The sequence below is a fragment of the Ips typographus genome, linkage group LG9 (genome assembly GCF_016097725.1).
Source record: "Ips typographus isolate SLU linkage group LG9, UJ_Ityp_2.0, whole genome shotgun sequence".
In the NCBI taxonomy this organism is placed as follows: Eukaryota; Metazoa; Arthropoda; class Insecta; order Coleoptera; family Curculionidae; genus Ips; species Ips typographus.
This window is the reverse complement of record NC_138430.1, coordinates 1,463,630-1,477,291: the sequence shown is the minus strand read 5'-3', so window position 1 is coordinate 1,477,291 and position 13,662 is coordinate 1,463,630. Positions and strand designations below refer to the sequence as shown.

Sequence of the window (13,662 nt, the reverse complement as noted above, 5' to 3'; positions counted from 1 at the left end):
AGCGTTTTTTGACAGGTTGTCAAGCTGTATAATTTATTTGACAGATGGTTCTATGTGTTATTTTAGTGTCAACTGTCAAAAACTCCACCATTAAATTGTAAATCTGTAAAACTGGCTTAGTAAAGCAGAATTTTGGTAAAAAGTAATTTGACAGTGTTTTATACCTCCATGAACGTTTTTTGACAGTTTGTCAAGCTGTATAATTTATGTGACAGATGGTTCTATGTGTTATTTTAGTGTCAACTGTCAAAAACTCCACCATTAAACTGTAAATCTGTAAAACTTGCTTGATAAAGCAGAATTTAGGTAAAAAGTAATTTGACAGTGTTTTATACCTTCATGAGCGTTTTTTGACAGGTTGTCAAGCTGTATAATTTATTTGACAGATGGTTCTATGTGTTATTTTAGTGTCAACTGTCAAAAACTCCACCATTAAATTGTAAATCTGTAAAACTGGCTTAGTAAAGCAGAATTTTGGTAAAAAGTAATTTGACAGTGTTTTATACCTCCATGAACGTTTTTTGACAGTTTGTCAAGCTGTATAATTTATGTGACAGATGGTTCTATGTGTTATTTTAGTGTCAACTGTCAAAAACTCCACCATTAAACTGTAAATCTGTAAAACTGGCTTAGTAAAGCAGAATTTTGGTAAAAAGTAATTTAACTGTGTTTTATACCTCCATGAACGTTTTTTGACAGATTTGAAAGCTGTATAATTTGTGTGACATTGTTATTCAAGTGTCATTACTACAAGATTTAGTACAGTCAAGGAGAAAAGCGGTGTCAAAGTTTAAACTGCCATAAACACAGATTGAAAGGACAGTCAGTGACAAAATCTTCTATAAAATCCACTTGGAGTGAGAAAATGACTGTTTTAAGCACATTTTTGGAATCCTCATTAAATTTCCTATCCAACAGCCTAAAAAAGCACCACAAGATTTGGTACAGTCAGGGAGAAAAACGGTGTCAAAGTTTAAACTGCCATAAACACAGATTGAAAGGACAGTCAGTGAGAAAATCATCTATAAAATTCGCTTGGAGTGAGAAAATGACTGTTTTAAGAACATTTTTGGAATCCTCATTAAATTTCCTATCCAACAGCCTAAAAAAGCACCACAAGATTTGGTACAGTCAGGGAGAAAAACGGTGTCAAAGTTTAAACTGCCATAAACACAGATTGAAAGGACAGTCAGGAACAAAATCGTCTGTAAAGCCCACTTGTAGTGAGAAAATGACGGTTTTAAGCACATTTTTGGAATCCTAATTAAATTTCGCATGCAACAGCTTAAAAAAGCACCACAAGATTTGGTACAGTCAGGGAGAAAAACGGTGTCAAAGTTTAAACTGCCATAAACACAAATTGAAAGGACAGACAGGAACAAAATCGTCTGTAAAGCCCACTTGTAGTGAGAAAATGACGGTTTTAAGCACAGTTTTGGAATCCTCATTAAATTTCCTATCCAAAAACCTAAAAAATCACCACAAGATTTGGTACAGTCAGGGAGAAAAACGGTGTCAAAGTTTAAACTGTCATAAACACAGATTGAAAGGACAGTCAGGAACAAAATCGTCTGTAAAGCCCACTTGTAGTGAGAAAATGACGGTTTTAAGCACAGTTTTGGAATCCTCATTAAATTTCCTATCCAAAAACCTAAAAAATCACCACAAGATTTGGTACAGTCAGGGAGAAAAACGGTGTCAAAGTTTAAACTGTCATAAACACAGATTGAAAGGACAGTCAGGAACAAAATCGTCTGTAAAGCCCACTTGTAGTGAGAAAATGACGGTTTTAAGCACATTTTTGGAATCCTAATTAAATTTCGCATGCAACAGCCTAAAAAAGCACCACAAGATTTGGTACAGTCAGGGAGAAAAACGGTGTCAAAGTTTAAACTGCCATAAACACAGATTGAAAGGGCGGTCTGGGACAAAATCGCCTGTAAAACCCACTTGGAGTGAGAAAATGACGGTTTTAAACACAGTTTTGGAATCCTCATTAAATTTCCTATCCAAAAACCTAAAAAATCACCACAAGATTTGGTACAGTCAGGCAGAAAAACGGTGTCAAAATTTAAACTGCCATCAACACAGATTGAAAGGACCGTCAGTGACAAAATCGCCTGTAAAACCCACTTGGAGTGAGAAAATTACAGTTTCAAGCACATTTTTGGAATCCTCATTAAATTTCCTATCCAATAACCTAAAAAAGCACTTTTCTGAGCAAAGGTTTCTGAGATATCAGTAATTAAACTTGCATCATAGTGTCTAAATTGTTGATATTTCCGTGGAAACTTCCAAAAATTCTAAAAAAGTATGGAATTTTAAAAATGTTCTGTCAAAAATCGTAAAAATTGGAAAAACTAAAAAAAACTTCTCAAAATGACAGTGTCAATATTTTCAAAATGACAGTTCACACAACTTAAAAAATGTATGAAAATATAAATGACGGCGGTTGTCAAAAATTATTAAATATAAGCAAAATGTATTTCAGTTGTCAAAAGTTTTAATAAATTCCATCAAAAACATATTCAAATTGACAGTTGTCAAAAAATTTGTAATTGGAAAAAGATTAATTTTTTTGAAATAACTGTTGTCAAATTGAACCTAAAGTGACAGAGCACAACATTCTAAAATATGACAGTTATCAACTGTCAAAACTAAAAAAAAAAAAAACATTTAAAATAGCTGTCAAAAAAAAATACTACAAAAGAATAAAAATGGCAGCTGTCGTCAAAAATTCGGAATGACAGTTGTCAAAAATTAAAAAAAAAAAATTATTTTAAATTACAATTTTTTTTTACATTTTTTTAATTTTGAACATTCAAAAATATTTATACGAAAAACAAATCTGTTTACGGTTTTCTTTTATTTGCCTCAAAAAAAAAAGTATTAAAAATAACACTAAAAGGGCAAAAAACCAAAAAAGACAATAATAAAAAATTTAAAAAACCGGTGGACGCCTGACTTTTTGACATTCTTTGATATTTTCCTTGATAACTCAAATACGGTTAGAGCTACACTTTTGCGACTAATAAGACTTTTTGTAGAGAATTGTTTGGGCTTTCAAACGAATTTTTTCTCACATCGATCAGTCAAAGGGGGCCGGAGCAGTGGCGTACCAAAGTTGCTGCTTTCTTCCTGCAAGTCAGGACTGATTTCAAGTTACCAAAAAGTGCATTTTTGTAAGCTTTAGTACTTACTTAAACTTCTTAGAATTTTACAGTAAAGTGGTTTCTTTCTAGTAAATGTCCCTGCTCATTTCAACTTAAATTTGATAAAAAGAAACAATAAGCGCCATATCAGTTTTAGGATCGAATTTCGGAAGTTCCATTAAGAGTGACAAACAAATCTGTTCTCCGGAGTAAATCGAGACACATTCATAAATCATTTGCCTCAACTGGGGTTTCTCATGCAAAAAATTATGTTTTAGCCATGCAAGTGGGTCGGATTTTAACTATGTTTTCGATGGAAAGAAAAGCGATTTTCTCTTGCGTTTTCAAAAGGAAATTCACTAATTTTCAGACTGGATCCTCCATTATGAATATAACCTTTTATGGTGTTTGGTTGGTTTGGTAATTCACTACAAATGAAATAAAAAAAATATTTTTTATTGTTTCATTGGCAGCCAAATGACAGCTGTCAAATTCCAAAAAAAAAAAAAAAATGCCACCATTAAACTGTAAATCTCTAAAACTTGCTTGGTAAAGCAGAATTTTTGTAAAAAGTAATTTGACTGTGTTTTACACCTTCATAAACGTATTTTGACAGTTTGTCAAGCTGTAAAATTTATTTGACAGCTGTCAATCTAACCCAGGACAATAACTGTACTGAATTTGACATTTGTCACTTGGCTTCAACTGGAATTATTGAAACTCACAAGAATATAATTTGAGCACTAGACAGGTTTAGTCACTGATATCTCAGAAACTAGCTCCTGAACAAAGTTGATATTTTTGACAGCTGCAGAATTTGACAGCTGTCACTTGGCTGCCACTGAAACAATAAAAATTAATTTTTGCATTTCACTTAGAGTGAATTACCAAACCAACCCAACACCATAAAAGTTTGTATTCATAATGGAGGATCCAGCCTGAAAATTAGTGTAGCTTTTCTCCTTGACTGTACCAAATTTTGTAAGTGCTTTTTCAGGTTTTTGGATAGGAAATTTAATGAGGATTCCAAAAATGTGCTTAAAACCGTCATTTTCTCACTCCAAGGGGGTTTTATAGACGATTTTGTCACCGACTGTCCTTTCAATCTGTGTTTCTGACAGTTTAAACTTTGACACCGTTTTTCTGCCTGACTGTACCAAACCTTGTAAGTGCTTTTTTAGGTTGTTGGATGCGAAATTTAATGAGGATTCCAAAAATGTGCTTTAAACAGTCATTTTCTCACTCCAAGTGGGTTTTACAGACGATTTTGTTCCTGACTGTCCTTTCAATCTGTGTTTCTGACAGTTCAATCTTTTACACGGCTTTTCTGCCTTACTGTACCAAATCTTGTAGTGTTTTTTCAGGTTATTTAATAGGAAATTTAATAAAGATTCCAAAATGTGCTTAAAACAGTCATTTTCTCACTCCAAGTGAGTTTTACAGGCGATTTTGTCCCTGACCGTCCTTTCAATCTGTGTTTATGGCGTTTTATACTTTGACACCACTTTTCTCCTCGACTGTACCAAATTTTGTAAGTGCTTTTTTAGGTTTTTGGATAGGAAATTTAATAAGGATTTCAAAAATGTACCTTATAAACTCATTTTCTCACTCCAAGTGGGTTTTACAGGCGATTTTGTCCCTGACTATTCTTTCAAACTGTGTTTATGGCGTTTTATACTTTTGACACCGCTTTTCTCCTTGACTGTACCAAATTTTGTAAGTGCTTTTTAAGGTTATTGGATAGGAAATTTAATAAGGATTTCAAAAATGTGCCTTATAAACTCATTTTCTCACTCCAAGGGGGTTTTACAGGCGATTTTGTCCCTGACCGTCCTTTCAATCTATGTTTATGGCGTTTTATACTTTGACACCGCTTTTCTCCTTGACTGTACCAAATTTTGTAAGTGCTTTTTCAGGTTATTGGATAGGAAATTTAATAAGGATTTCAAAAATGTGCCTTATAAACTCATTTTCTCACTCCAAGTGGGTTTTACAGGCGATTTTGTCCCTGACCGTTCTTTCAATCTGTGTTTATGGCGTTTTATACTTTGACACCGCTTTTCTCCTTGACTGTACCAAATTTTGTAAGTGCTGTTTCAGGTTATTGGATAGGAAATTTAATGAGGATTCCAAAAATGTGCTTAAAACTGTAATTTTCTCACTACAAGTGGGTTTTACAGGCGATTTTGTCCCTGACCGTCCTTTCAATCTACGTTTATGGCGTTTTATACTTTGACACCGCTTTTCTCCTTGACTGTACCAAATTTTGTAAGTGCTTTTTTAGGTTTTTGGATAGGAAATTTAATAAGGATTTCAAAAATGTGCCTTATAAACTCATTTTCTCACTCCAAGTGGGTTTTACAGGCGATTTTGTCCCTGACCGTCCTTTCAATCTACGTTTATGGCGTTTTATACTTTGACACCGCTTTTCTCCTTGACTGTACCAAATTTTGTAAGTGCTTTTTTAGGTTTTTGGATAGGAAATTTAATAAGGATTTCAAAAATGTGCCTTATAAACTAATTTTCTCACTCCAAGTGGGTTTTATAGGCGATTTTATCCCTGACCGTCCTTTCAATCTGTGTTTATGGCGTTTTATACTTTGACACCACTTTTCTCCTCGACTGTACCAAATTTTGTAAGTGCTTTTTTAGGTTTTTGGATAGGAAATTTAATAAGGATTTCAAAAATGTGCCTTATAAACTCATTTTCTCACTCCAAGTGGGTTTTACAGGCGATTTTGTCCCTGACCGTTCTTTCAATCTGTGTTTATGGCGTTTTATACTTTGACACCGCTTTTCTCCTTGACTGTACCAAATTTTGTAAGTGCTTTTTCAGGTTATTGGATAGGAAATTTAATGAGGATTCCAAAAATGTGCTTAAAACTGTAATTTTCTCACTACAAGTGGGTTTTACAGGCGATTTTATCCCTGACCGTCCTTTCAATCTGTGTTTATGGCGTTTTATACTTTTGACACCGCTTTTCTTCTTGACTGTACCAAATTTTGTAAGTGCTTTTTTAGGTTATTGGATAGGAAATTTAATAAGGATTCCAAAACTGTGCTTAAAACAGTCATTTTCTCACTCCAAGTGGATTTTATAGACGATTTTGTCACTGACTGTCCTTTCAATTTGTGTTTCTGACAGTTTAAACTTTGACACCGATTTTCTGCCTGACTGTACCAAACCTTGTAAGTGTTTTTTTAGGTTGTTGGATGCGAAATTTAATGAGGATTTCAAAAATGTTCTTAAAACCGTCATTTTCTCACTCCAAGTGGGTTTTACAGGCGATTTTGTTCCTGACTGTCCTTTCAATTTGTGTTTCTGACAGTTCAAACTTTGACACCGCTTTTCTCCCTGACTGTAGCAAATCTTGTAGTGTTTTTTTAAGTTTTTGGATAGGAAATTTAATAAGGATTTCAAAAATGTGCCTTATAAACTCATTTTCTCACTCCAAGTGGATTTTAAGACATTAACTGTGCTCAATTTGACAGCTGTCACTTTGCTGCAAGCCGGAAAATCTGAATTAACAAATGCTCTCAAAGGAAAATTTAAAAAAAATAATAAATTTTTGACAGCTGTCAACCAATTCTAAGACAATAACTGTCCTAAATTTGACAGCTGACACTTAGCTGCAACCGGATAAATAGTCGAATTAACAATCGACAATTGCGCCCAAAAGTAACTCAAACAACTCGACACTGCGCAGGTTTTTGATGACTCTGATATCTCAGATCAAGCTTCTTCGACAAAGTTGACACTTTTGACAGCTATCAACATGACTTAACTGTCACGTGGGTGTAACTGAAAATGTTTTTAAATTCATTGAAATTTCCACAGAAATTTAGACACCAGGCAACAGGGTAGCTTTCGAAAGAATTTGACATTTTTGACAGCCGACAACCTAATCTGGGATAATGGCTGTTAATAGTTTGACAGCTGTCACTTTGTCGCACTGTCAATACCGTCGATTTTTGCTCGTGACCGTTATTCGTTATTATGGAAAGTTTCAGTGCAAAACTGATTGGTTTCAAGCGAATTTGGACCAATAAGATGACTGTTTGCAGTTGATAACGTCAAATTTTCGTTGTTATGACAACTACGGGAGTCAATCAAACGTCAAAATATTTGACAGGATCTTGGCAGTGACCCAAAAATGGCAACGTTTCCATCAAGGAGCAACAAGCAGCAACATTATTGTTACTGTTTGGCCTACTATGCTCGATACTTCTGAATGAGCACTCGATGCGCCGCAATATCTGACCGGGCGCGTGTTAAAGTAGGCCACCGTTAGATAGCGATAGATTATTATTATTATTACGGTAAAGTTTAAATAGTGGAATAGTTGTGGAATTGTAGTAGTGTTTTTGGTAGTCAAACTCCAAACCAACTTACCAACTCCAATTTGAGGCCGCTGCAAATGCAAATGGATGGAGTAACGAGGAAATGGCTGTAGCACTACGAGGACCTGCATTGGAGCTGTTACAGACTCTGCCTATGGCCCAACAAAGCAACTATGAAGCATTAGTAGCTGCATTAGAACGTCGTTATGGGGATCAACATAGGAAAAGAGTGTATCAAACGCAATTAAAGGCAAGACAGCAGAAAACTGGTGAAAATCTACAAGAGTTTGAAGCCGAAATTCGTCTGGCTTACCCAGCCGTCCCGGATGAAATCCAAGAAGAATTTGTGGCACAGTATTTTGTAGAAGGGATTCGAGATCCGGAGGTAAAGAAAATGCTGAAGATGTTCAAAGGGAGCAACAGCAGCGAATTACTGATTCGAACGCTGGAAGTTGAAGCTGCGTGCAATGACTTAAAGCCAGAGACTATTCAAGAGGAGAGAGGACCGCCAACCGATCTTGTTGCTACATTAATGGATGAAATTAAGTCCATGTTCGGCCAATTAGTACAACAATGGCAGCATCAGGAAATGTTCAGTCCACGCAGTTAGAACGATCACGCCCGATCACTAGAGTGGAATGTTATCGATGTGGACGCAAAGGACACTATAGAAGGAGTTGCAGACAGCGGTCTTGTTCTCCAAACCCGCAGTGCCGACGAAATCAGGACATCAGAACAAATCACCGGAACTCCTCTGTTGAAAGAAACATTACGTGTTATAATTGTGAACGTAAAGGGCATTACCGCTGGAATTGCAGACAGCAGTCTCGTTTACCGACCCCGCAGAACTGGCGCAACCAGGAGCAGGAAATGAAGAACCCGGAAGGACATTTACCGCGATATGTAGAGGATCGTCAAGCTTTTGATAGTGACTTAAGGCACAGGAAAGGACAAATTCATAATGGTTGGAGGATTGGTCAAATCGCGAAGGTGACAGATAAAGAGGCTACAAAAAGAATGAAGAGCAGCGTTTCTAAGGAGGACATAATAAAAGGACAGCGCTCAGACTCTGATTTGAAAGTAATCAGAAGATGGTTGGAGAAGGATTTGAAACCGGATTGGCAACAGATTTCCAGATATGGACCAACAGTAAGGGGTTACTGGTTGCAGTGGAATTCGCTTCGACTGCGAGATGACTTAATTACTCGCAAATGGGAAAGTCCAGACGGAAAACGCTTTGTTTACCAAACAATAGTGCCCAATTCCTGCAAAGAGAATGTGCTGCGAGAACTACATGACAGTCGCGGAGGAGACACTTGGAGTAAACCAACTTTGGCTAGAATAAGAGATCGATTTTACTGGATTAACTTCAGAAAGGAAGGAACGGTGTGACCAGTGTTTGTTACAGAAGGGATCCAGCACAATTCAGGAACTTGAGAGAGAGAGAAGATGAAACCAAACACCGACCGTATGAAGATGACACTGGACCACAGACCAGCTGGTGGCAATTATAAGGAAGATGATGCTGTGTGGATGTTTCAACCCAGGAGGTGCAAAGGATTAAGTCATAGATGGCAACGATACTGGGAGGGACCTTACAATGTGGTAAAAAGGTTAAACGACGTCGTGTACAGAGTCCAACGCAGCCCCAAAGACAAGCGGAAAATTGTCCATCTGGACAGACTCAAGAAATACCAGGGACTAGATGAAGCGGATCGGGACGATCAGCTTTAAGAGGGGGCAGTGTTATGGTTTGGGCCTACTATGCTCGATACTTCTAAACGAGCACTCGATTCGGGATGGAATCGACGCGCCGCAATATCTGGCCGGGCGCGTGTTAAGTAGGCCACCGTTAGATAGCGCTACAGCGAGAAGCATCTTCGACGTTCGACGCAAATTGCGAAGCGTTTCAGAGTTTTTAGTGTAAAAAAAATTATTAATTGTTGAGTTAAATTGACTTTGTGTGAACCCACGGGAAAATCGTAACAATATTAATACGACTTCGACAAGGAAAAGAAATCTTTAATAACCCAGATTAGGAGGTAAAAAAGTGTTTAAAAAACAAAAGTTTACTATTTTTTTCACGATTCCAAAAATAACCTGTGTATTGATGATTTTAGGTGACGTCAAAGCGTTTTTCTGCCAATCTGATAACAATCACTTTCTGCCCCGAAACAAATCGGAAATTGTTACCAGAAACCCCAGAAAACCTTGACTAAAGTTGGAGATATCAGTCATTCGTATTTATAGTTGGCACGATAACATGTTTACGTGTGCAACTCTATTAAATTAAGTAATTATATCCACCATTCCAGCAAAACCACAGAGATCTATTAAACTTATTAAAGTTGGGGAAATAACAATCAATAATATCATTAGGGTTGAATTTCGCTTGAAATGAACTGCTGTCTTTGATGGGTTTTGTCGTAAGAAGTGCGAATGGTTTGAAGCAAAAAATGAACCAAAATGACATGACTGATTTGTTACTAAAGAAATTAAGAAACTGTGCACCTTCACGTTTTTGACACGTCTTTGTCAATTATGGTCAAAGTCATCTTAAGAAAGCTTCATCTCAAGAAAACTGTTCCATTTTGTGATTTTTAGAGCTTTTCATGACCAAACTGGACAAACTGTTGTCAGTTTTGATACTTATGACAGTTGTCACGTGATACTGGAACACTATTTCATTGGAAAGTCACGTGACAATTGTCAAAATTATGACCGAGAAGATAAAAACCACGACTTGTTTCAAATACTTCAAGAAAACTATTCCATTCGTTACTTTTAAAGCTTCATGACCAAAATGGACAAAGTGTGTCAGTTTTGATACTTATGACAGTTGTCACGTGATACTGAAAACACTATTTCATTGGAAAGTCACGTGACAATTGTCAAAATTATGACCGAGAAGAGAAAAGCCGCGACTTGTTTCAAATACTTCAAAAAAACTATTCCATTCGTGACTTTTAAAGTTTCATGGCTAAACTGGACAAACTGTGTCAGTTTTGATACTTATGACAGTTGTCACGTGATACTGGAACACTATTTCATTGGAAAGTCACGTGACAATTGTCAAAATTATGACCGAGAAGATAAAAACCACGACTTGTTTCAAATACTTCAAGAAAACTATTCCATTCGTTACTTTTAAAGCTTCATGACCAAAATGGACAAAGTGTGTCAGTTTTGATACTTATGACAGTTGTCACGTGATACTGAAAACACTATTTCATTGGAAAGTCACGTGACAATTGTCAAAATTATGACCGAGAAGAGAAAAGCCGCGACTTGTTTCAAATACTTCAAAAAAACTATTCCATTCGTGACTTTTAAAGTTTCATGGCCAAACTGGACAAACTGTGTCAGTTTTGATACTTATGACAGTTGTCACGTGATACTGGAACACTATTTGATTGAAAAGTCACGTGACAATTGTCAAAATTATAACCGAGAAGGTAAAAACCGCGACTTGTTTCAAATACTTCAAGAAAACTATTCCATTCGTGACTTTTAAAGCTTCATGACCAAACTGGACAAACTGTGTCAGTTTTGGTACTTGTGACAGTTGTCACGTGACACTGAAAACACTATTTCATTGGAAAGTCACTTGACAATTGTCAAAATTATGACCGAGAAGAGAAAAGCCGCGATTTGTTTCAAATACTTCAAGAAAACTATTCTATTCGTGACTTTTAAAGCTTCATGACCAAACTGGACAAACTGTGTCAGTTTTGATACTTCTGACAGTTGTCACGTGATACTGAAAACACTATTTCATTGGAAAGTCACGTGACAACTGTCAAAATTATAACCGAGAAGATAAAAACCGCCACTTGTTTCAAATACTTCACAAGAAAACTGTTCCATTCTGTGATTTTTAAAGCTTCATGGCCAAACTGGGCAAACTGTGTCAGTTTTGGTACTTATGACAGTTGTCACGTGATACTGAAACACTATTTCATTGGTAAGTCACGTGACAATTGTCAAAATTATGACCAAGAAGATAAAAACCACGACTTGTTTCAAATATTTCAAGAAAACTATTCCATTCGTGACTTTTAAAGCTTCATAGCCAAACTGGACAAACTGTGTCAATTTTGATACTTATGACAGTTGTCACGTGATACTGAAAACACTATTTCATTGGAAAGTCACGTGACAACTGTCAAAATTATAACCGAGAAGATAAAAACCGCCACTTGTTTCAAATACTTCACAAGAAAACTGTTCCATTCTGTGATTTTTAAAGCTTCATGGCCAAACTGGGCAAACTGTGTCAGTTTTGGTACTTATGACAGTTGGCACGTGATACTGAAACACTATTTCATTGGAAAGTCACCGTGACAACTGTCAAAATTATGACCAAGAAGATAAAAACCACGACTTGTCTCAAATATTTTATGAGTTTTATGCCCAAACTGGGAAAGTTTGTTAGTTTTGATGTTTATGACAGTTGTCACGTGATTTTAGAACACTATTTGCGTAGATAGTCACGTGAAAACTGTCAAAATAATGGCCGTCAAGCAAAAAACCACGACTTGTCTTAAATACTTCAAGAGAATTGTATCTTACTGTGATTTTTAGAGCTTTATGCCTAAACTGAGGAAAATTTGTCAGTTTTGATGTTTTTCACAGTTGTCACGTGTCACTAGAACACCTTTTCTTTAGATAGTCACGTGACAACTGTCAAAATTATGACCGAGAAGCTTAAAACCACAACTAGTCTCAAATATTTGAAGAAAATTGTTCCACACTGTGATTTTAAGAACTTCATGTGCAAACTAGGCAAAGTTTGTCTGTTTTGATAATTATTACAGTTGTCACGTGCTACTGACACATTATTTGATTAGAAAGTCACGTGACAACTGTTAAAATAAAGTCCCACAATTTAAAAACCACAACTTGTTTCAAATATTTTAAGAAAACTGTTCCATGCTGTGATTTTTAAAGCTTCATGCCTAAACTGGACAAACTGTGTCAGTTTTGATACTTATGACAGTTGTCACGTGATACTGGAACACTATTTCATTGGACAGTCACGTGGCAACTGTCAAAATGATGTAAAAAAAGCTGAAAACCACAACTTCTCTCAAATATTTGAAGAGAATTGTATCTTACTGTGATTTGCTTTTGTGATTGGGCTTTATGGGCCCAACTGGGCAAAATTTGACAGTTTTCACGTGACACTGTAACACCTTTACTGTAGATAGTCACGTGACGAATTCAACTGAAAAAAATGAAAAAGAAAGGAATACTCAAACTTATGAGACAAAACGAGTTTAAAATAAGCAGGGAAGTGGGAAAAACCAGAAAAAGAGACAAAAAATTAGAAAATTCACAAAATAGACGAAAAGAAACTCATAAAAACAGATAAACAAAGTTTTGATAAATTGAGACTAATAAAGATGGAAGACAAAATAACAAAACAGAAAAACTGCCTTAAGAAGGAAAAAAACGAGAGAAAGGTATAACAAAGCAATAAAAGAAGGAAAAACTATAAATAAAGTAAAAAATTTGTAATAGAACAGAAATAGTACCAAAAAAATAGTTAATATGAATAGAGAAGGAATTCAAAAATAAAGACAAGAAACTAGGAAAAGTATAATAAAAAAAAACAAGAAATGAAGTAAACAATAAATTTAATGATCAACTCTGTAAAAAACCGAATTAAATAAAAGAGAGAGATGACAAATAGAAAATAAAAATAAAATATTAAAGAAAAAACTGAAAAAAATTGAAAATTAAAAAGAAAGGGATATCCAAACTTATGAGACAAAACGAGTTTAAAATAGACGGGAAAGTGGGAAAAACCAGAAAAAGAGACGCAAAAATAGAAAATTCACAAACGAGACGCAAAGAAACTCATAAAAACAGATAAACAAAGTTTTGATAAATTGAGACAAATAAAGATGGAAGACAAAGTAACAAAACAGAAATAAAACTGCTTTAAAAGCGACAGCAAAAACAATAAAGGAGGAAAAGCAGTAATAAGTGAAAAACAGACGAAAAAAAAGGAATAAGCAAATAATAAAAAACCGAGAAAACAAAAAAGAAAAACGCAAAAGGAGAAAAGAAAGAAACAAATCAATTTTTTTGGTAAACTTTTCTCCCATTTAAACAAAACAAAACCAAATTTGGTTTGGATTGGACAATCAATATTAATTACCAC

General features: G+C 35.4%; 1 protein-coding gene across 3 annotated transcripts in view; it reads left to right on the top strand.

Moving 5' to 3' along the window:
* Positions 1-13,662, top strand: part of LOC145733478 (uncharacterized) — a 242,926-nt gene that overhangs the window by 130,252 nt on the left and 99,012 nt on the right. The gene's annotated exons all lie outside the window — the stretch shown is intronic.